Source organism: Antechinus flavipes, chromosome X (genome assembly GCF_016432865.1).
Source record: "Antechinus flavipes isolate AdamAnt ecotype Samford, QLD, Australia chromosome X, AdamAnt_v2, whole genome shotgun sequence".
NCBI classification, from domain to species: Eukaryota; Metazoa; Chordata; class Mammalia; order Dasyuromorphia; family Dasyuridae; genus Antechinus; species Antechinus flavipes.
This window is the reverse complement of record NC_067404.1, coordinates 28,650,748-28,677,148: the sequence shown is the minus strand read 5'-3', so window position 1 is coordinate 28,677,148 and position 26,401 is coordinate 28,650,748.

Here is a 26,401-nt window from a genome sequence, read left to right as displayed (position 1 = left end):
AAGCTAATAAAGCATTTTCCTGGCATCATTAGTTACTTTCTTCCTATCCTGGCAGCACTCAAACTTACTGGCCTTTGGAATATTATTTCTGGGGAAAAATAAAGTTTTATACTGCTTTGTGACAATTTGTGGGTAGCTATTGACTTTGTTCTTTTGTATACTTGTCAAAGAAACAGCCCGATTTAATAATAAATTAGTTTAATAACAATAACATTTATAGTTTATTTTGCAATATGTTGTACATATATTGTCTCATTTAAACCTCACAACAACTGTAAGACTTAAGTGTCTTTATTATCCCCACTTTACAGAAAAAAAAAAAAACGGATAAAGATAGCACTTGTCCATGATTATATAGCTAGTACATGTCTGATGAAGGAATTCAGGTTTTCCTGACTTTAAATGCAGTACTCTCTCCACACCACCTATATGATAAATGCTAGAAGGCATATAGATTAAGCAACTACATGAATTACATAAAGAATTCTTTTATAATGAAACTTAAGAATGCTAAATCATGAAACGAGCACAATTTTAACAGGGATTCAGTTTTTTTTCCAATGAAGCAATGACATTAATGACTTATAAAGTCAATTATTATATAAAAGAATTACATATAAAACTAACAACTCAACTATCATGAACATAGTAGAAAAAGAATACAAAAGGCACTGGCCTGTAAGACCAGAGACCCAGATACTAGTTGTCACTCTATCACAATGCGGATGTTACAGGGGAAAGAATACTTAATGTGTAATCAGGGTTTGAATCTTTCTGGGGTAGCTTCAGAAGCTCATAGCCCAGAGACACTAAGGGAGTCAGGAAGAGATTATAGACAATCCTTTGCTGATGCCGGGTACAGCAGGCACTGACTGGCAAACTTTTATTACTCACATGCAGTGCCAAATCATAGTTCATAGCCAAGAGCTAGCACCTGCAGCTGCAGGGGAAAACAGATGTTCCAGGGATAAAGATAAGAATGCAGATTATGAAAGCTATAACCATACTTCTTCCAGGATCGTATCACCTTGGAAGTACCAAAACTTTTTGACCCTCATTTTTTAAGAGGCCAATGACATCATCCTGTGAAGTCTTAACTCATGTGTGTATTGAATTTAAGGAAGTCGGAGTTACACAAAGTCATCAGCCTCACTCTCTCTTTCAAGTCATTGAAGTGCAAGCGTCTATCTCCAAGAAAACAGCAGTACAAAAAGCCTGCCTCCCCAGTCCCAGGTGAGAAGAGCCAAAGTTGGACATGAAGTTCAAAGTCAAGAAATGGACTGGAAAATGATCAAACAACAACAACAAAAGAATTTGACCACAGACACTTGGTATGGTGGCAGGAAAGACCAAGACAAACTCAAATGAAGACAACAATGTGAAAACATCTATTAAAAGACTTGAAGATGGGGCAAGCTAGGTGGTGCAGTGGATAGAGCACCAGCCTTGAAGACAGGAGGACCTGAGTTCAAATCTGGCCTCAGACATTTAACACTTCTTAGCTGTGTGTCCCTGGGCAAGTCACTTAACCCCAATTGCCTCAGGGGAAAAAAAGATTTGAAGAAATATACTACTTGAGCCCAAACCCAAATGTTAGAAAAGTTAAAGAGATTAATGATAGAGGAAAAATTGGTGGAAAGAATGAGTAATGCAAGAAAATTATGAAAATTGAATTAACAGTTTGGCAAAAGAAGAACAAAAATATTGAAGAAAATAACATTTTAAAATCAAAATTGGTCAAATGATAAAAGAGTTGCCAAAAATTCACCAAGGAGAACTTTTAAAAGAAGTTATTTAAGCAATTTTGCAATTTACACAAAACTGACCAAATGGAAAAGGAGGTAAAAATTTCTTAAAGAAGGGAAAAACTCCATAAAAATTAGGATTGGTAAAACAGAAAAAGAGGTACAAAATCTCACTGAAGAAAATGATTTCTTACAAATTAGAATTGGGAAAGTAGTTAATGCCTCTAGGAGATATCAAGAAAGAATCAAACAAAATCAAAAGAGTGATAATTAGAAGAAAATGTGAAATACCTCACTGGGAAAAAATTGATTTGGAAAACAGAATGAGGAGAGTGAATTTAAGGATTACTGGGACTACCTTAAAGTCATGATAAAAAAGGGGTGAGGCCTAGACATACTCTTTCAAGAAGTCATCAAGAAAAACTGCCCCAATAGATTCAAATGGTAAAATAGAAATTGAAAGAATACATTGATCACTTCCTGAAAAAGATCCCTAAATGAAAACTCCCAGGACTATTATACACAAATTCTGGAGCTCCCAGGTCAGAGAGCAAATAGTTCAACCAGCTTTGGGTGTTAGGGTTGTAATTCTAGCTTGTTTGCATTCTGAAATTCCATATTCCAAGTTATTTGTCCTTTAATGTGGAATCAGCTGTATCTTCTGTGATTTTGGCTTCCACAATATTTGAATATGATATTTCAGAATGCAAAAATGCTAGAATTACAACCAAGAATTACTTACCCAGCAAAATTAAATATAATCCTTCAGGGGGAAAATGGATATTTAATGAATAAAAGACTTTTAAACATGCCTAATGAAAATAACAGAGCTGAACAGAAAATCTGACATCAGAATAGGAGAATCAAGAGATGCATAAAAAGGTAACCATGAAAGACTAATTGTTAAGGAAGACAATAAAGGTAAATTGCTTATAATCTTTAAAAAAAAATTTTTCTTAATATTTGTTCCCAGGTATATTCAAAACATTTATTTACATTTAAAAAAATTGTTTTTGAGTTGTATGTTCATTCCCTTATCCCCAGCCAAAATTAAGAAATATTGGAAGTTATGTAAAAAAAATTTGGAAAAAAAAATAGATCTCCTACCATATTGAAAATAAAAATTTTTCTTGAGAAAAATTAAGTTAAAAAAGAGAGAGAGCAAGAAAGAATGTTTCAATCTCTATTCAGACACAATGGGTTTCTTCTCTCGGTTTGGATAGGATTTTTCTTCATAGGTCTTTCAGAACAGTTGTGGATGACTGTATACTAAGAATATCAAAGTCATTTATAGCTGGTCATCCCAGAACATTGATATTACTTTGGATACAATACATTTCACTTTGCTTGAGTTCATGGAGGGCTTTCCAGGGCTTTTTTTTTTCTGAGAGCATCCTGCTCATAATTTCCCACATAACAATATTATTCTATCACAAATACATACCACATTTTATTGAGCCATTTCCCAATTGATGAGAATCCGCTCAATTTCCGTTTTTTTTTTTTTTTTTTTTTTGCCCTGGAAGAGATCTATGAATTTTTTTGTACATCTAAGTTATTTTCCTTTTATTTTCCAAATCTCTTTTTAATATTCATGCCTAGTAATGGTGAAGTCAAAGGATATACATGAATTTATAGCTCTTTGGACATAGATCATATATCAATTGGGGCAAGGATCTTATTTTTTTTTTCTTTATAAATTTAACTCAGTTCCCTCTATGTTTGAGAAAAGAAGGCTTATCAAAGAAACTTGCTTTAAAATTCCTTATATAATTACTATTACTAACTATATCCCCCTATGTATTTTCTGTCCTTTCGCCTTGTCTCTCTTCAAGCATTTTGCTACTGACCACTCCCTTCCCCAATACACCATCTATTATCACCCTTCCCCCCTTTCCATATCCCATCTCCCTACTTTCACCCTGCATGGTAAGATCTGCTTACAATCTTAAATGGCAAGATAATACAGGTAACTTCTAAGAACTTTATCATTATTAGGACAGTTAAAAGTACTTTACATAGACATAAAGCATGGGCATGAGTTGATGATATTGAAATGATCTCCAAAAAGAATGAAGGGATGAGAAAAAAGTATGCACTGATTCTTACATGAAAGAGGTGTGCAAGGAAGAACTTTTACAAAAAGGAGAAAATAGGATGGAGGGAAATTCACAGTGATTATAACTGTCAATGTAAAGAGTATCAACTCACCCACAAAATGGACATAAGTAACAGAATGTTTTAAAAACTATGTTGTTTAGAAGAGATGTAAAACAGAATACATACAGAGTTAAAATAAAGGGCTAGAAAAGAATCTAACATTGTTGCACATAAAATTAAAAAGTGAGGAGTAGCAGACAAGACCCTATATAAATGGTACAAAGTTAAGTAAGAAGAACCAAGAGACAGCAATGTTATAATGATGATCAACTGTGGAAGACTCAGCTACTGTGATCAACACAACAATTAATGATAGAGGAAAAATTGGAGAAAAGAATGAATAATACAAGAAAATTATGAAAATACAATTAACAGCTTGATAAAAGCACAAAAATACTGAAAAATAACACCTTAAAATCAGAATTGGCCAAATTATAAAAGGGAGCACAAAAATTCACTAAAGAGAACTTCTTAAAAAGCAAAATTGGCCAAATAGGGGGAAAGCACAAAATCTCACTGAAGAAAATAATTCCTTGAAAATTAGAATTGGGGAACTCATCATAAAAAAAAATGTTATTGTGTATTTTAGAGAAGAAAGACTTGGGAGCAGAAAAGGCAAATAAAGAATTTTATTTATATATTTGGAAGACTATCACATGCCAATACTTCTGCTTAGATTAAACTGGACTATTAGAGAAAGGCAAACTTAAGTTAACTACGAGGAGAGACTAAGTAATCAAGTCATTCAAACAAAGAATCAGATTTCATCAAGTTCTATATCATTGGAGATTTTTCCAGTCAAGGATGAATGACTATTTATGGGTGATCCCTGATTCTTTTACTGCTGAACTACTTTAACTTTCTAACTCTGAAGTATGATTCTGAGGATATTCTTATGGTTTGCTATATAAGAAAACATTTTCTTCTTGAAAAACCTGTCCTTGAGAAATTTGGAACTATGCCCAAAGGGCTATCAAACTGTGCATACCCTTTGATCCAACAGTGTCTCTACTAGGCCTATATTGCAAAGAAATCATAAAAAGAGAAAAGGACCCACATGTGGAAAGATGTTTGTATCAGTCCTTTTTGTAGAGGCAGGGAACTGGAAATTGACTGGATGCCCATCGGTTGGGGAATGGCTGAATAAGTTATGGTATATGAATGTCATAGAATATTCTTGTTCTATAAGAAAGGATCAGCAGGCTAATTTTAGAAAGGCCAGAGGGACTTACATGAACTGATGAAGCGAGTAGAACCAAGAGAACATTGTACACAGCAACAACAAGGTTATTTGATGATCGATTTTGATGGATGTGGCTCTTTTCAACAAGGAGGTGATTTCAATAGACTTGGGATAAAGAGAGCCATCTGCATCCAGAAAGAGAAATATGAATCTGAATGTGGATCACAACATAATACTTTTACCTTTTTGCTGTTGTTTGCTTGCTTTTTTTTTTCCTTTCATTTTTTTTTTCTTTTTGATCTGATTTTTCTTATGCAGCATGATTATTGTGGAAATGTGTATGGAAGAATTGCACATGTTTAACATATACTGGATCACTTTCTGTCTAGGGGAAGGGTGGGAGGGAAGGGAGGGAGAAAAAATTCGAACACAAAGTTTTGCAAGAGTAAATGATGAAAACTAGCTTTGAATTATTGAATTATTAAAAATTTCAGAAATACTGGGATAGAAAAAGTATCAGACATGCACTTTAAAAAATTACCTTTTAAGAATATTAGGCCTCAAACTATGTTATAAAATGGCAATCATAAAATGTGGTACTGGTTAAGAAATACAGTGGAGAATCACTGGAATAGGTTAGGTACATGAGACACAATAGGCAATGACTACAGTAATCTTTCTGATAAACGCAACAAATTCCAGCATGTGGGATAAAAACTCACTGTTTGACAAAAATTGTTGAGAAAATTGGAAAATAGGCATTGACCAACATCTCACACTCTACATCAATATAAAATAAGGTCAAAATGGATTCATGATTTAAACATAAAGAGTGATATTATAAGCAAATTAGGGGAACAAGAGATTGTCTAGCTATCAGATCTTTGGAAAAGGGAGGAATTTATGGCCAAAGAAGAACTAGAGAACATCATGAAATGCAAAACAGATTATGATTACATTAAATTAAACAATTTTTGCACAAACAAAATTAATACAGCCATGAATAGAAAGGAAGCAGAAAGCTGGGAAACAATCTTTACACCGAGTGTTTCTGATAAAGGCCTCATATCTAAAATATATAGAGAATTGCGTAAAATTCATAAGAATATAAATCATTTCCCCAATTGACAAATGATTAAAGGATATGAACATTTTTCAGATGAAGAAATTAAAGCTATTTATATTCATATGAAAAAATGCTCTAAATCACTACTGACTAGAGAAATGCAAATTAAGACATCTCTGAGGTACATCTCAGATTGGTTAAGATGACAGGAAAAGATAATGATAAATGTTGGAGGGGATGTGGGAAAATTGGACCACTAATGCATTGTTGGTAGAGTTCTGTGAACTGATCAAAGCATTCTGGAGAATTATTTGAAATTATGCCCAACGGGCTATAAAACTTTGCATACCCTTTAATCCAGCAGTGTCTTTACTGAGTCTACTACCAAAAAGATCATAAAAGAGGAGCAAGGACCCACATGTACAGAAATGTTTGTAACAGCCCTTTTTATAGTGGTAAAGAATTGGGAATTGAGCCCATTTGTTGGGGAATGACTGAAAAAGTTATAATATATGGATGTAATAGAATATAATATATGGATATATAGAACCAGTGTTCTATAAGAAATGATGAACAGGCTGATTTCAGAAAAGCCTGGAAAGACTTACATGAACTGATGATAAGTGAAGTGAGCAAAACCAGGAGAATATTGTATCCAATAACAGAAAGATATGATGATCAACTGTGATGGTCTTGCTTGGCTCTTCCCAACAATGTGGTGATTCAAGAAAATTACAATAAAGTCGGGATGGAAAATGCCATCCACATCAGAGAGAGACTGAGTGTGGATTGATCCATAGTATTTTCACTTTTTTGTTGCTTGTTTGCTTTTTCTTCATCATGATTTTTTTTTCCTTTTGGTCTGATTTTTCTTACATAACATGACAAATATGGAAATGTATTTAAAAGGACTGAATATATTTAATCTACCCAAGACTGCTTGCTGGGTTGGAAATGGGGGAGGTAATATAGGGAGAGAGAAAAATTTGGAACATAAAATCTTGAAAAAATGAATGTTGAAAAAACTTTTATGTATATTTGGAAAAATACAAATACTATTGAGAAAAAAAGAAAATCACTTTGTCAACTTTGTGGAGCATTTACTGGAGTTGAGAGAGACTAATTAAGGGGACCAATTAATGTCTATTTACAATCATCCAGGAAAGAAGTGATGAAGGCCTTACCTAGTATACGGACTTTATGAGCCAAGGGAAAGTGACAGTTATTAAAAATGTTGTGGAGGAAGAAATAAGATTTGGCAACTAACTGGAAAGATATGGGAAAGGAACAGTCTTCAAATGAAGACTCAGGCTATGAAACTGAATAGAACAATAGCTCAACAAAGAGCTCAAATGACAACTTATGAATAAAAAAGATCAAACATGTCCTATTCCAACTCACTTCCCAACTGGACAACAAGGAATTTATGCCAACAAATGATTCATAATGATCTAGAATGTTTAAATATATATCTGGAATTGAATGAAATGGTCACTATCTCATAGATCACAAATAAATCATTCATTATCTTTTGTCAGTTACTTCAGTTAGATAAATCATTTTTTTCTGCTTAAATTTTCTATTATGCTTTAATTCTTTCAAAAGGTTCTACAACAGTTAATTTTTTTTTACCATTGTGAAATACAACAGGGTTATTATCTCCATTATAGAAAAGAAAACAGATAAATCAAGGAGATATCCAAAGTTTGTAAACAAGCCTAAATGAGAGAAAGTCAAAGATTTGCAAACATAGCTTTGTGTTGAGAAAATGACAATACCTTGAAAATTTCTAATTTAAAGGAAGACGCAACATAACTAGAGAACACAAAAGAATTATTCTGCCTGACATCAATGAAATAAGAAATATCTCTGTGCTTAAATCCAAATATATTTGCATTCACATCTTTACTAAAAAAAGTTTTAGGCATTCTAGAACTCAAGCTCTACTGTTTAATCATAATGTGGTGCTTTAAAGACTGATGAGAACTATAAAAATGATGAGTGGGATGACTTCAGAAAAATTTGAGAAGACTGATATGAACTGATGCAAAGCAAAGTGAGCAAAATTAAGAGAACACTGTACACAATAAAGGCAATCTTATAATGATGAATAACTATGAAATATTTAGGTAGGCTGATCAAAAGAATGATCTGAGACAATTTCACTGGATCTATGATGAATAAAGCTATCCAAAGAGAAGAACTGATGAGTAAAAATTGAAGCATACTTCCTTAATGTCTTTTTTTTTTCCTGGATTTGGGAGGGATTTTCTTTTGCAACATGGTTAATATGGAAATACGACTTCACATGTATAATTAATATAATGATTGCCTTCTCAAGGGATAAAGAGCACGAAGGAGAGAATTTGGAACTCAAAAAGTTTTTTTTAATGACTTAAAATTAGGGTGTTAGTGAGCCAGAAGCGACAAAAGGTATGTAGCAATAACAATAGCAAAAGCACAATGTATGCAGAAATGGAAAGGGCATTAAATATTTGGTCACAAAGAAACCAAATGTCCCTTTGTCCTGAATGTAGGACTTACACTGCATTCAGGACCAAGGGGCATTTGGCAACTATACTGCCCATTATCCAGTTTCTTCTTGAAGTTCCAAGGTAGCAAAGTGAAACTGCAGTCGCAAAGGAACAGGAAACCTACTTCGATAAAGGTTCCAAGAAGAAGAGGAGTCATGTCATGGGGGAGAAGGGGCCCTACTTGACTTAGGACTAAAGTATAGGCCAAAAAAGCAGTTAGTATGCCTTTCCCCAGATCACATCAATGTGAAAGCACCAAAAATGTACAAAGCTCAAGAACTAGTTATGAAAACAAGTTTGGAGTATGCAGCCAAGATGGCAGGAAGGAAGGAACTCACCTTAATTGGCCCAAACCCCCCTCCGAACTACTTTAAAACAACACCTCAAAATTAATTCTGGAGTGGCACAACCAATAAAAGAGTGGGGTGAAAATTTTTCCAGTACAAGACAACTTAGAAGGTCAATAGAGATCTTTATCACATTCATGAACCAAGGCAAGCCAAATGCAAAACCTGCCCAAGTGACCCAATGTAGATCTTGGGGCAATTGAAGCAACAACAGTGACTCCTGAAGCTCGCAGTCAACAGTTGATAAAGGAGGCCTGACAAATGATAAGAAAAAGATTAAAGAGTACACTTTGCTGGCCCTGGGTGCAAGGCTGTGGCATTGTCCAAATGAGTATTGGGATCACAGACCCAAGTCATAGCCCCATGTAGAATATATGGCCACAGGAGATCTGAAATCCTAGTCACACATCCAGAAAGGAAAAAAGTCACTGATAGACCAGAGTACAAGCAGGAGAGTACCTGTCCTTAGGCCATACCACCTTAGAACTGAAAACTTGTGGATTCCCAAAATCAGCTCTGAAAATAACAGCATGTAAAAACTGAAGCTTGGGACAGTGCTCCTTCACCTCAGGAACAGAGTCCAATTTTAACATAAATTTAAAAGTTAAGAAATAGACTGAAAAAGGGTCCAAAAAAAAAAAAAAAAAAAACCCAGTTCAAAGCAAGTTACTATGATGACAAGGAAGAGCAAAACACAAATTAAAAAGACAACAATGTCAAAATGGCCACATATAAACTCTTAAAGAAAAATGTGAAGTGACTGACACCAAAAATGAATTGCTGAAAAAGTTCAAAAATTATTTTAAAAATCAAAGAAGACTAGGAGGACTTTCGGTTAAGATGGCGGAGAGGAGGCACATAGTTGTGTAGCTCCACGCTTTCTCTCACTATCCATTTCATTACAAGCCTCTGAATTAATGCTTGACTGAAAAAAAACGCACAAATAGTTACCAAGAGAAGCCATCCTTGAGATTCGCCAAGAAAGGTCTGTCTTTACTGGAGGGCTGGGGCGGTTTTAGATTGGGCGCAGGCAACGGGCAGCGGCAGTGAGAGCACAGGAGCAGACTGGAGAGGGGGTGGGGAGTGATCGCAGCCGTCTCTGCGGGGAGAGCTTCGCTACAGGACTGGATACTTTGCTCCGGCAGCAAGTCAGCAGCCCAGCAGAGAAGCTAAAAACACCTGGGGGGGAGGGGTGAAGAATACAACCCCAAACAGCTGGAGTCCCTCGGGACCTGGCCACCCCCCTCTTCCCCCCCACAGTGACTCAGCACACTCTGGGATCTCAGAGCGCAGGCGCAGCACAGTCGGGCTAGTGCCTCACTGCTGCCCCCTGCAGTCTGTAGAGGAAGCTCGGTAACACAACCAGCCCCTCCCCCAAAGAAAGACTCCAGTTTTTTCTGTTTTTCTTTGCTAGTTTGTCTTTTATTATCAGACAGAATGAGCAAGAAACTGAAGAGGACTTTAACCCTTGACAGCTTCTATACAGATAGAGAGCAGACTCTAAATCCTGAGGAGACTAAAAACAGACAGTCCCCAGGTGAATCCCCAAAGGAGGAGATCATCTGTTCCTCAGCACAGATGAATCTCATGGAGGAAATTAAAAAGGCTCTCACAAGGGAGCTAGAAGAAAAATGGGAAAAGCAGAGTGAGGCTTGGCAAAAGGAGAAGGAAGCTTGGGAAAAGGAGAGGGAGGCTTGGCAAAAGAGCCTGGAGAAGTCAGTTAAAGAGAGAGTGGATAAAGAAGTAAAATCCTTAAAAATAGGATTGGTGAACTGGAAAACAAAATTGGCGAAATGGAAAAAAATTCCACAGAACAAAAGAACTCAATGGGACAATTAGAAAAAGATTTTTAAAAAGTGAGTGAAGAAAATACTTCACTGAAAATCAGAATTGAACAAGTGGAATTGAATGACTCGAGGAGACAAGAAGAATCAGTCAAGCAAATCCAAAAAATCAAACAATGGAAAAGAATGTGAAATACCTTCTGGGGAAGACAACAGACCTGGAAAACAGATCCAGGAGAGACAATCTGAGAATCATTGGACTTCCAGAAAAACATGATGAAAAAAAGAGCCTGGACACTATTTTCCAGGAAATTATCAAAGAGAACTGCCCAGAAGTCATAGGAACAAAGGAAAAAATAAACATTGAAAGGATTCATCGATCACCCACTGAAAGGGATCCTAAAATCAAAACACCAAGGAATATAGTGGCCAAATGCCAGAACCCTCAGACGAAGGAAAAAATATTGCAAGCGGCTAGAAAAACCCAATTCAAGTATCAAGGAGCCACAATAAGGATCACCCAGGATCTGGCAGCATCCACATTAAAAGATCGAAGGGCCTGGAATATGATATTCCGAAAGGCTAAGGAACTTGGTATACAACCAAAAATAACTTACCCAGCGAGAATGAGTATCTTTCTCCAGGGAAGAAGATGGACATTCAACGAAGTAAGCGAATTTCATCTATTTCTGATGAAAAAACCAGAACTTAACAAAAAGTTTGATCTATAAATATAGAACTCAAGAGAAATCTAAAAAGGTAACGATTAATCTTGGGAACTATATTTTAACTATATAGATGTATAAAGAATACATGTATACCTTGTTCTAGAAATTGATGTGGAAAGGACATTGTACCAGAAAAAGGGTAAAGTGGGGGTAGTACATCTCATGAAGAGGCATAGGAAACCTATTATATCTGAGAGAAAGAATGGAGGGGGAATGAATATAGTGGGTATCTTACTGCCTTCAGAATTGGCTTTAAGTGAAAAATCTTAAGACATATTCAATCTATGGTGAAACTTCTCCCACCTCATTGAAAAGTGAGAAGGGAAAAGTGAAAAGGGAAGGAATAAGCTAAGAGGAAGGGAATGCGGGAACTGGGAGGGAAAGGGGTAAGATAGGGGGAGGAACTCTAAAGTGGAGGGAGGGATACTAAAAAGGGAGAGCTGTGAGAAGCAAGGGGTGCTCACAAGCTTAATACTGGGAAGGGGGGGAAAGGGGAAAGAAGGGAGAAAAGCATAAACCGGGGTTAACAAGATGGCAAGTAATACAGAATTGGTCATTCTAACCATAAATGTGAACGGGGTAAACTCCCCCATAAAGAGGAAGTGGTTAGCAGAATGGATTAAAAGCCAGAATCCTACAATATGTTGTTTACAGGAAACACACCTGAAGCGGGGAGATACATGCAGGTTAAAGGTAAAAGGTTGGAGCAAAATCTACTATGCTTCAGGTGAAGTCAAAAAAGCAGGGGTAGCCATCCTGATCTCAGATCAAGCTAAAGCAAAAATTGATCTAATTAAAAGAGATAAGAAAGGGCACTATATCTTGCTAAAGGGTAGCATGGATAATGAAGCACTATCTATATTAAACATATATGCACCAAGTGGTGTAGCACCTAAATTCTTAAAAGAGAAATTAAGAGAGCTGCAAGAAGAAATAGACAGTAAAAATATACTATTAGTGGGAGATCTTAACCTTGCACTCTCAGAATTAGATAAATGAAACCACAAAATAAATAAGAAAGAAGTCAGGTAAATAGAATACTAGAAAAGTTAGATATAATAGATCTCTGGAGAAAATGTAATGGAGACAGAAAGGAATACACATTTTTTTCAGCAGTTCATGGAACCTATACAAAAATTGACCATATATTAGGACATAAAAACCTCAAACTCAAATGTAGTAAGGCAGAAATAGTAAATGCATCCTTTTCAGACCACGATGCAATGAAAATTACATTCAACAAAAAACCAGGGGGAAGTAGACCAAAAAATAATTGGAAACTAAATAATCTCATACTAAAGAATGATTGGCTGAAACAGCAAATCATAGACATAATTAATAACTTCACCCAAGAAAACGATAATAATGAGACATCATACCAAAATGTATGGGATGCAGCCAAAGCGGTAATAAGGGGAAATTTCATATCTCTAGAGGCCTATTTGTATAAAATAGAGAAAGAGAAGGTCAATGAATTGGGTTTGCAACTAAAAATGCTAGAAAAGGAACAAATTAAAAACCCCCAGTCAAACACTAAACTTGAAATTCTAAAAATAAAAGGAGAGATGAATAAAATTGAAAGTAAAAAAATTATTGAATTAATTAATAAAACTAAGAGTTGGTTCTATGAAAAAACCAACAAAATAGACAAACCCTTAGTAAATCTGATTAAAAAAAGGAAAGAGGAAAATCAAATTGTTAGTCTTAAAAATGAAAAGGGAGAACTCGCCACTAACAAAGAGTAAATTAGAGCAATAATTAGGAGTTACTTTGCCCAACTTTATGCCAATAAATTCGACAACTTAAATGAAATAGAAAAATACCTCCACAAATATAGCTTGCCCAAACTAACAGAGGAAGAAGTAAATATCCTAAACAGTCCCATCTCAGAAAAAGAAATAGAACAAACTATCAATCAACTCCCTAAGAAAAAATCCCCAGGACCAGATGGATTTACATGTGAATTCTACCAAACATTTAAAGAACAATTAACTCCAATGCTAAATAAACTATTTGAAAAAATAGGGATTGAAGGAGTCCTACCAAACTCCTTTTATGACACAGACATGGTACTGATACCTAAACCAGGTAGGCTGAAAACAGAGAAAGAAAATTATAGACCAATCTCCCTAATGAATATTGATGCTAAAATCTTAAATAAAATATTAGCAAAAAGATTACAGAAAATCATCCCCAGGATAATACACTATGACCAAGTAGGATTTATACCAGGAATGCAGGGCTGGTTCAATATTAGGAAAACTATTAGCATAATTGACTATATCAATAACCAAACAAACAAAGACCATATGATCATCTCAATAGATGCAGAAAAAGCATTTGATAAAATCCAACATCCATTCCTAATAAAAAACACTTGAGAGCATAGGAATAAATGGACTTTTCCTTAAAATAGTCAGGAGCATATATTTAAAACCATCAGTAAGCATCATATGCAATGGGGAAAAACTGGAACCTTTCCCAGTAAGATCTGGAGTGAAGCAAGGTTGCCCACTATCACCATTATTATTTAATATCGTATTAGAAACACTAGCCTTGGCAATAAGAGTCTAGAAAGATATTAAAGGAATTAGAGTAGGCAATGAGGAAACCAAACTATCACTCTTTGCAGATGATATGATGGTATACCTAGAGAACCCCAGAGATTCTACTAAAAAGCTATTAGAAATAATTCATAATTTTAGCAAAGTAGCTGGCTGCAAAATAAATCCCCATAAATCCTCAGCATTTTTATACATCACCAACAAAACCCAACAGCAAGAGATACAAAGAGAAATTCCATTCACAATAACTGAAAGTCAGGAATTATATGAGCAAAATTATAAAAAAGTCTCCACACAAATAAAGTCAGACTTAAATAATTGGAAAAATATTAAGTGCTCTTGGATCGGCCGAGCAAACATAATAAAGATGACAATACTCCCTAAACTAATCTATTTATTTAGTGCTATACCAATCAGACTTCCAAGAAAATATTTTATTGATCTAGAAAAAATAACAACAAAATTCATATGGAACAATAAAAAGTCGAGAATCTCAAGGGAATTAATGAAAAAAAAAATCAAATGAAGGTGGCCTAGCCGTACCTGATCTAAAATTATATTATAAAGCAGCAGTCACCAAAACCATATGCTATTGGCTAAGAAATAGATTAGTGGATCAGTGGAAAAGGTTAGGTTCACAAGACAGAATAGTCAACTATAGCAATCTAGTGTTTGACAAACCCAAAGCCCCTAACTTCTGGGAAAAGAATTCATTATTTGATAAAAACTGCTGGGATAATTGGAAATTAGTATGGCAGAAATTAGGCATGGACTCACACTTAACACCATATACCAAGATAAGATCAAAATGGGTCCATGACCTAGGCATAAAGAACGAGATTATAAATAAATTAGAGGAACATAGGATAGTTTATCTCTCAGACTTGTGGAGGAGAAAGAAATTTGTGACCAAAAATGAACTAGAGACCATTACTGATCACAAAATAGAAAATTTTGATTTTAATTTGATTGATCAAATTAAAAAGCCTTTGTACAAACAAAACTAATGCAAACAAGATTAGAAGGGAAGCAACAAACTGGGAAAACATCTTCACAGTTAAAGGTTCTGATAAAGGCCTCATTTCCAAAATATATAGAGAACTGACTCAAATTTATAAGAAATCAAGCCATTCTCCAATTGATAAATGGTCAAAGGATATGAACAGACAATTTTCAGATGATGAAATTGAAACTATTACCACTCATATGAAAGAGTGTTCCAAATCATTATTGATCAGAGAAATGCAAATTAAGACAGCTCTGAGATACCACTACACACCTGTCAGATTGGCTAAGATGACAGGAAAAAATAATGTTGAATGTTGGAGGGGATGCGGGAAAGCTGGGACACTAATGCATTGTTGGTGGAGTTGTGAACGAATCCAACCATTCTGGAGAGCAATCTGGAATTATGCCCAAAAAATTATCAAACTGTGCATACCCTTTGATCCAGCAGTGTTTCTATTGGGCTTATATCCCAAAGAAATACTAAAGAAGGGAAAGGGACCTGTATGTGCCAAAATGTTTGTAGCAGCCCTATTCGTAGTGGCTAGAAACTGGAAAATGAATGGATGCCCATCAATTGGAGAATGGCTGGGTAAATTGTGGTATATGAATGTTATGGAATATTATTGTTCTGTAAGAAATGACCAGCAGGATGAATACAGAGAGGACTGGCGAGACTTACATGAACTGATGCTAAGTGAAATGAGCAGAACTATGATCACTATACACTTCGACAACGATATTGTATGAGGACATATTTTGATGGAAGTGGATTTCTTTGACAAAGGGATCTAACTGAGTTTCAATTGATAAATGACGGACAAAAGCAGCTACACCCAAAGAAACAACACTGGGAAACGAATGTGAACTATCTGCATTTTTGTTTTTCTTCCCGGGTTATTTATACCTTCTGAATCCAATTCTCCCTATGCAACAAGAGAACTGTTCGGCTCTGAAAACATATATTGTATCTAGGATATACTGCAACATATCTAACATATAAAGGACTGCTTGCCATCTAGTGGAGGGGGTGGAGGGAGGGAGGGGAAAAAAATTGGAACAGAAATGAGTGCAAAGGATAATGTTGTAAAAAAAAAAATTACCCTGGCATGGATTCTGTCAATATAAAGTAATTATTAAATAAAAATTAAAAAAAAAGAATAACTAGGAAAAGAAATTAAGAGTTTTGTAAAAGAAATGAGAGAATCATGAAAAAGACTAAATACCTAGGTAAAGGAAGCACAAAAACTGGGAAAAGATGTACAAAATGTCATTAAAGAAAACAAATCCTTAAAGAGTAGAACTGACCAAAGACCTAATTTTTCCTACATAGAGTGAAGTGAGTCAAATTTATAAAAAATAACAGCCATTTCCCCAATTGATAAATTATCAAAAGATATGCTCTGGACCCAAAAAGTTATAAATTCATGCATATCTTTTGATGTAACAACACCATTGTTTGGCATGAATACCAAAAGAGACTCAAGAAAAAATGGAAAATGACATATATGTACAAAAAATATTCATAACAACTTTCTTAAGGCAAAAAATTTAGAAAAAATATTCTTTGGAGAAAATACTTCCTTAAAAAGGAGAACTGGTCAAATGGAAAGAAAATACAAAACCTCACTGAATAAATGATTTCTCAAAAATTAGAAGTGGGCAAATAGAAGTCATTAGACTCAGAGGCATCAAGAAAAATTAAAAAAAATTAAAAAAAAGATTTTTTTCTTTTCCTTTTCCAAAAAAAGGGGGGAAAATGTGAAAAACTGGCACAACTGGCAAAACAACTTACATGGAAAACAGACCAAGAAGAGATAATCTAAGAATTATTGAACTAACTGAAAGCAATAATCAAAAAATGATATTTTGAGACATCATCAAGGAAAATTGTCCTGATTTTCTAGAACCAGAGGGTAAAACATAAATTGAAAGAAACCATAGAGGGACACAGGTAGTAGGGGAACTCTGGGTCAGGTATAAGACCTTTCAGCCCAGAGGGAACCTGTTGACAATGTCTGGTTGGGTTCCCCATCGCCCCTAAGGGCTCTTGGCTTTCCTGAGAAGTCAGGAGGCAATGACAATCTGTGCTGTAGTTAAAACAGAGTGATACTAAGTAGCAAAGAGTCATCTACACACAGTAACAAATTGTTAATGTGGTCCCACATGTGCAGTATATAGTTAGCACATGCACAGTATTGCTATAGTTATACAAGGGTACATGGGTATATAAGGTTGAGAGAACTGGGAATAAATGGACTCCAAGTTTGACTATCCATATGAGTCCTTGCCTCATAACTCTTCTTCTAAGACCAAGTGCTTAGGCTGGTACTGAGATCCTTCAGAGAGCTAGTTTGGATACAAGAAAAAACTACTGGTCTTCTCCCAAAATATTTTACCAAAAATTCTACTTACAGCAATAAAAAAAAGAAAAAGAAATGGGAAGAATGAAAATAGGCAAGGAAGAAACAAAACTATTATTTTCTGCAGATGGAAAAATGATATACTTAAACAAACTGAATCAACTAATAGCTAATCAAAACAATTCACATCAACAAATTGAAGGATACAAAATAAACAGACAAAATCATCAACAGTTCTATATATTCTCATTAAAATCCAACATAAAGATAAAGTTCATTTAATTGCTGACAAATATAAAATGCTTGAGAGTCTATCAGTCAAGACACACAGAGAAACTATACAAATGCAAACATAATACTTCACAGAAATAAAGACAGATAAAAAAATAATTGGAGAAATATTAACTGTCCATGCATAGAATGAACCAGTATAATAACAATGAAAATACTCCCCAAATGAATTTATTCCATACTATACCAATTACATAAACAATTATTAAAACAAAATTCATCTGAATGACTAAAAGTTCAAGAATATTAACATAAAAGCCCAGAAGTAGTAGATCTCAAAATATAGTACATTGCAATAGTGATTAAAAAAAAATGACCAAAAAATTGGATAAGAAATAGAGGGGATAACACAGATGCAAGTGACAACAGTAACCTAGTGTTTCATAAATCTAAAGCTTCAAACTTTGGGGCAAGAACTCCCTATGTGACAAAATTTGCTAAGCAATTTGGCAGAAATGAAAAAGCCCAACATCTTATACTGTACACTAAGACAATTGATATGGGTACATAACTTAGACATAGTTAATACTATAAACAAATTGGAGAAGCATGGGGAAATTCATCTTTTGAATCTATGAAAATGGGAAGAGTTCATTATTAAATATGAGACAGAGAGTATCACAGAAAGTAAAAGGGATCATTTTTATTACAAGAAATTATAAATATTTTGCATAAACAAAACCAATGCAGACAAAATTAGAAGTGAAGAAGCAAACTGAGGGAACTTCTGTTTTAATAGTAAGTTTCTTTCATAAAAGTTTTCAAGGTAGAATCAATATTGTAAAGAAAAAAAACCTCATCTCTCTCAAATTCGCCTCCAAGCAATTTTAAATAATACTTCAAAATGAATTTTAGGGTGGCAGAACACTGAAAACGATGGGATGAAACAACTTAAAAGTGAGAAGGTAAAGTCTGTCACAAATGACTGAGAGTGGAATACAGTTCAGCACAAGCTGGGCAAGCACAGGCCATGTACCAACAAATTAGCAGCAGGCTTTCAGGGTGTCTGAAACAGCACTGGCAGCTGGTAGCTTCCAGAACTCTCAGCCTACAGATATTAAGTGGTCAGACAACTGATCAGAATGGGATGACAGAGGCCTTTGTGCTATCACTGAGTACAGAAATCTATCATATTAGCTATGAGCAAATTCCAAGTCCAGCACTGGATAGGCTATAGTCCCAGGGCAAGAAGGAGCACTGGAACACCAAAGAGGGAAACAAAAGAAGAGTATGGACACTGATCACAGTTCCAGGGCACAAAAGAATGCTTGGAGTCACACACAGAACAGCATACAAACCAGGAAGAACTAAACACACCTCTGCTTAAATCATACAACTTTTGAAGAAGTTAAAACTCACAGGAGCTCTGCCCCAACTAGCCCTGAAATTAGTTCCATAAAACCTTTTCACCCTAGTAGCAGAGCCCAACTTTAACATAAAGTTAAAAGTAAAAAATAATAATAATAATAACCTGGATAATGAACAAACAGCATCTCCAAAGAAAGAACTGGTGGAGTCTGAATGTAAATCAAATGCAAAAATGCAAAATGCAAAATGCAAAAAACTTCTTTTACATTTCTCTATTTTTATTGTTAATGGTGGTTTTTTGCCCATCGTTTCTTTTCTTTTTAGTTATTTTTTGTAAAAGCCTTTAATTTTCAAAACATATGGATGGTTTTCAACATTCACTCTTGCAAAACCTTCCATTTCAATTTTTTTTGTTCCCTCCCTTTCTCCTACTCCCTTCCGTACATGGCAGTGTGATCCAATATATGTGTAACATGTGCAATTCTTCTATATATTTTTTCACAATTTTCATGCAGCACACAAAAAAATCATATCACAAAGGAAAAAAATGAGAAAAAAACAAAATTCAAGCAAACAACAAAACAATAAAAAGTAAAAGTAAAAACATCATTTTGAGATCTACATTCAGTTTCCACAGTCCTTTCTTTGGGTGCAGATGGCTTTCTCCATCACAAGACTTTTGGAGCTGGCCTGAATCACCTCATTGTTAAAAAGAGTCATGCCCATCAGTTGATCATCATATCATCTTGTTGTTGCTGTATAAAATGTTCTCTTGGGTCTACTCATTTAGCATCAATTCATCCAAGTCTCTCCAGGTTTTTCTGAAATCATCCTGCTAATTGTTTCTTATAGAACAATATTATTCCATAACATTCATATACCATAACATATTCATTCATTCTCCAACTGATATTGCCCATATTTTCTTTCCCAACATAAGTAATATGTTAATATGTTTTGCATTACTATGAATGTATAACCTATATCAGATTGCATGTCATCTCCATGATAAAGTAGGGAAGGAAAGAATTTGGAATGAATGTTAAAATGTATTTAACATATTATGGAAAAACTAAAATTTATTATTAAACCAACATTTTTACCAAAAAATAAGTCTAATTTCTCAAATATATAGAGAATTGAGACAAATTTATAAAATTTATGGCTACTCCCTAAATGATAAATCATCCAAGTATATGAATAGGTGACTTTCCAAAGAAGAAATCAAAATTATACATAGCTGTATGGGGGGGGAGGGGAGAGCTAGAAATAATGAATAATTTGAGAAATGCAAGTGAAAATAGGCCTGAGGTACCATTGCTAACATGACAGAAAACAAAGATGAGAAATGCTGGAGGGCAAGCGGAAAAACAGAAACACTAATCCATTTTTGGTGGAGTTATGAATTGGTCCAACCTATCAAGGTAACATTTTTAGAACTTTGCCCAAAAGGTTATAAAACTTTACACATCCTTTGACCCAGCAGTACCATAAATTACCAAACTAAAATACTTTCCAAAAAAGAAATAAGAAAAGCTGAAATGTCACGTCTGTACAAGAATATTTATGACAACTCTTTTTATTATGGCAAAAATTGGTAATTAAGAAAATACTCATCAACTGGTGAATGATTGAACAGCTTGTGGTATATGTTCGTTATAGAATACTATTTGGTATGAGAAATGACAAAGAGGAAAGCTTCAGAAAAACAACAGGAGACTTATGAGCTGCTACAAACTAAAGTGACCAGAATCAGAACATTTTACACAGTAACAGCGATATTGTAATGATAATCAGCTACAAGAGATTTAGTTATTCTTATCAATTAAATCACTTATGACAATTCCCAAGGACCCTTGATGAAAAATTCTGTCCACCTCCAGAGAATGAATCAAGGGTTTCTGAGAGCAGATTGAAATATCTTTTTTCACTTTCTTTATTTTTGCAACTTGGTAAATATGCAATTATGTTTTACACAACTTCATATGTATAATGGGTATGATATTTCTTGCCTTTTGTTGTGAGATCAGGAGGTAAGGAAAGAAGGGAAGAAATTTTTATTTCTAAAAATTAATTTTAAAAAAAGAACAAGAAAATGATAGTTTCTTTTTTCATGCAGAAGAGATGAAAGAACCATAACCTCTCTTCAACAACAAGAAATTAGCATTAGGTTCAGGGTACAAGGAAACTACATTGTGAGGGTATTAAGAGAAAGAATAGGAGAGAAACTGGTTCTTAAGACAAAAGAACTTAAGAGAAAACAAATATAAAACAAAAAGGAAGAATTCTGTATCTGATTCACAATTGCTAAGAAAAACAATGGCAAAATCATCACCCCACCATTTTTTGTTTTACTAACTCTCTAAATAAGCCTATTTCTCATACATTATTTCTCCTTTAAAAAGTTTATTTGCTGAATTTTCTCCCCCCCAAAATCAGTTTATCTAAGATATAGTTAACCGTTTATTCAAAGAGAGTCTTTTGGGATTTTAAAATGGCTTGCATCTCATCTCAGGCCAGCAATGGAAGAGTAGGAAACTTCTAAATTATAGAAGTACCAGTTAGAGTTTCAAAATAAACTAAAAAATATTATCTTAAAACTATATTATATAACTACACAAAATCAGAAATAAGAAATGATTTCAGATTGTTTGTGGATTGCCCTAGGCAAGAGTACAGGAAAATAAGGCTTTTGAGGGATGAAATTTTTTAAGACTCCATGAGTAAGTTGCCCTCCTTCCTTCCCTCATTGTTTTCACTTGTTCCAAGACACTCCTCTGGTGGACGGAAAGAGGGCACTGAGGAAGATAGAGGCCTAGCCCACTGGAATGCCTGAATGGAGGTAGGTTAGTGCTTCTGCTTAAAAAAGACTCAATCCTCCAAGAGGGGAAAAGTAGCTTTTCTGTCAAACCAAAAAACTCAAATTTTTAGACCACTGTTAACTAAACATAGATGATAAAAATGAGATATGATGAAGTGAAGTAATATCTACATTTTTACAACTAGTAAATTCAGCATTTGATTTCAGTTTGGTCTCATTCCAAGCCTAGTATTATGGCATGCTGTTTTTAATTACAAAATTAGTTAGTATCTAATCTCACTTCCTGAATGAACAAAAGACACTCAACAGGAAAACACAAAGTAAGAGGTCAACATTAATGTATTTCATTAGGGAGGAGGAAGAGGAGAAAGAACTGCTCCAACTAGGCAGGAAAATAGTAATTTTCATTTATTCTGAGATTTGTTGCAAATCATATTTCTCCGAGAAATATTTTAGAGAATCAATGTTAAAGAAACAGGGTAAAATGAAAAGCGACATAAGCATTATAGATGCCAAACAACAGCAAACATACCTTATAAAAATTCATAATTGTTGCACAATTGAAAGTTGATCAAATCTTTCTCTCTGAGACTTTGTCCATATATTTCAAATCCTTTGCACTATGAAACAATCATTCTGTCAACCCCTGAGACGTCAAATGATGATCGAGTACTAAGCGCATATTAGGCATCATATCCCATAGGATCACATTAACTCAGAGATGGAACTAGCTCAACAGCCTCCTAGTCTAGCCAATACCTCCAAAAGAACTTGCTCTTTACCATATCCAAAAGGTTATCTAACTAAAGACTTCAAATAAGGAAAACTGATTAACTCCTATTCTACTTTTGGATGCCTCTGCTTAATTTCATTCTGGCCCCAAACCTAAAATTATCTTTTTGCAATTTCTACCCACTTCTCCTAATGTTGTCTGCTATATACAACAAGACTAATCACTCTACTTCCTGATATGTCTTCAAATATTTGCAAACATATATTTTTTCCCAAGTATTCTCAAGACTAAATATTTCAGTGCTAGCCAAGATGGCAATGAAAAGGCAGCAACTCACATGAACTCTCTCTAAATCCTCCCGATAATCTTTCAAGAACGCGATAAAACAATTCTCAAGGAGCAGAAACCACAAAAGGACAGGATGAAATAATTTTCCAGCCAAAGAAAACTTGTCAACAGAAAAGATCTCACACCTGGATAAGAGAACGATAACATTTCTCAAATATATAGGGAATTGAGTCAAATTTATAAAATTAGAAGCCATTCCCCAATTGATAAATTATCAAAAGACATGAACAGGTTTTCAGATAAAGTAAACAAAGTTATTTATAGCTATATAAAAAAATGCTGTAAGTCAAAACAGATTAGAAAAATTCAAATTAAAATAATTCCAAGGTACCATATCTATTCAACTGGCTATTGGGAACTACTAGATTGGCCAATAGGACAGAAAAATAAAATGACCAAAGTTGAGGGAATATGGGAAAAATTAAACATTAATGTACTGTTGGTGGAGTTGTAAACTGATTCAACCTATGCCTAAAAGAAAACAAAACCATGGGGAAAGGACCTATATATACAAACATATTTATAGCAGCTCTTTTCTCAGGGAAAAGAATTAGAAACATCAAATGGGAATGACTGAACAAATTGGGGTACGTGACTGTGATGGAATATTATTCTACCACAAGAAATGATGAGCAGCATGCTCTTAGAAGCACCTGGAAAGTGTTATAGGAGCTGATGACAAGTGAAATGTACCAAATACAAAGTAACAACAGTATTGTAAGGTGATCAGCTGTGAACGTCTTAGCTATTCTGAGAGGACTACCTCCAGTTATTCTTATCTATATCTGGCTACTGGATCCAGAGAGCTCTGTAGGAGAAAGTGAGGTTTGTGATTTTTGTATAGCCCTCCTTCACTAAAATCTAATTCATATGCATTTCATCATAACATCAGCTCCCTGCTGTCATGGTCCTCTTTGAGGATAAACGACAAACAGCAACAGCTATTCTCAACAATGCATGACTCAAGTCAACTGAAGGACTTATGATGAAAAATGCTATCCATCCCCAAAGAAAGAACTAATGCTGTTTGAGTGCAGATTAAAGAATACTTGTTTTTTTACACTTTATTTTTCTTGAGGCTTTTTTGTGGGGGAGAGGAATCTGTTTTCTTTCAGAACATGACTACTTTGGAAATGTTTTGCATTACTACACATGTGTAACCTATATTGAATTGCTTATGTTAATTGAAGAAAAATAAAATTTAAACTATAAATATCCCATAATGTCACAAGCTGTAATCCTTTCACCATCCTGGTTACCCTCCTCTGGACACTTTCCAGATCATTATCATCCTTCCTAAAATAAGCAGGGGTTCAACATGGCATGGATAATTCTACCCAACTAAGAACAAAAGGTTACTCTGTGGATGATGAAGCTGTGACATATGAAAAGTCTAAGAGACATAATTTCTATGGACTTAATAATACATTTTATTGATTATGACTATCAGGTAATTTACAAAACAATGATCATTTGGCTTTGTCTCATAAACCAAGGATGACTCAAGAAGGCAGCTCAATGCTTATATACCCTTGGAAGAACAGGTACTTCCAATAGGTAGAAATAAACTTTGTTAATTTATTAGAGAATAAATATTATAATGAAGGGAGCCTATTCTAATAAGGGGGTAGGTATGAATCTGATTATATCAACTGCAGAAAAAGACTCATTTCAAGCCATACCACTCACATATAGGCAATCTATACAGATGAGCAATGGTGAGGTAAGAAGTCCAACTAGAGAAGATGTTCTGGGTATAGTGAATTCTTTAAGCAAGGTCCAAAATGCCCCTTAGAGGCTGATCTTTCAATGAGGAAAAACAAAGAAAGAAACTTGGATTCCCCCCACTCGAAAATTAGTTATTAATTATGATAGAAATAAAGGGAGTGACTCCATTCCTGGATCTCTTCTTGAGTTCTCTGTGTAGCAAAAAATCTTTTCCATGAGGAGCAGGTAGAAAGGCTTCCTCCTTCTCTCCCCCACACCAAAATAGAAATGGCAAACTGCCAAGCACATAGAAAATAAAGCACATGTCCTGCCTAAGCAAGCCTGAGTCTGAATTTTGGGCTGCTGCTTCTATATTAGTTCTGTCTTGATTTTAGGTGAACACTTATTGATGTTGAGGCAGGAAAGTCACAAGTTGACTGTAAGTTCAAGTTTTTATAGTTCTATTTGCTTTGGTAGTGAGGGTGGTAGTCTCTGGAACAGATGATTATGCAGAGGATGAGCTCAAGGCCAGAGCCTACATGCTAGAAGTAAGTCATCTACGGTGAAGCAGATACTTTTAGAACTAAGGTGATATGTAAATTGCCTATAAAGCAGTCACACAAATGCTTTATATTTAGAGGAGTTTTAACTTAGTTTTCTGAGATATTTGCTGAAGGAGCAAGATATCCTGCTTTCAGCCTGGGCCTCAAAGTCAACATTTGAGAGAGGTAATCACTTTGGAAAAGGGATCCATTTTCCCTATCAATTACTGAGTGACTTCCATTGATTGGCAGATAAACCAATCTGGAACTGGCAGCATGCTCTCAGACTATCAGTTTTGCTTAGAACTTACTACCATCATTCCATGAGAATAACCCCTATGAAAATAAGGCCTGGGAACTGGTTATGCTGATGATATAGCAAGTTATGAAGAATCAAAAAGAAAGTGTTTGCCATCATCAAGTGGTTCAACAACAAAAATTGAAATTATTCTCTTGGTGGAAATGACATTAAAGAAAAGATATTCCTATCGGCTTTGCCACTGTACCCTCAAGACCAAAGAACATCTCCATCTGCCATGCTACTGAAACCTTTCATAGATATTGACTCCCCCAACTAAAACATAAGCTCCTTGAGAGTAGGGTCTTTGCTGCTTTTTACTATTTGTATTCCTAGCACTTAGCACATAGAAATCACTAAATGTTTTTTATTCACTTATTCCTGGGGGAATTTAAAAGTAGTTTTTACTGCTACTGGTTTAACTTTGTTTCTGTTGAATGTGCACTTTGTTTATTTTGTGCTTAGCACTTTTATACCTGCACCATATGTGATTTTGGTTCCTTTCTACTGGTTCCTTTAGGGATACTCTAGACTCAAGCCAAAACCACAGCTTTAAATAAATGATCCCCAGTGTACCCAGTTTATGATGGAGTGAGCCTACAAGTGTGAAAAAGGGGAGTAAAATCCTCTCATTAGAACCTGAGATTTCCCTAAGAACTAAAAACACTCTAAAACACATATCTGGGGCCATAACAAAAAACTGCTTAGTGAAAAGGGAAAGGAAGAATAGCCTCCTACTGGACTGAACAACTAAAATGGGATATCCAGAGCTAAGTACAGTACTCCAAATGTATTTTGAGCAGGGTAGAGTACAACAGCATCATTATGTTCTTGTTGTTCTAGAGGTTATGACTTTCAGAAGCTCGATGTTGTT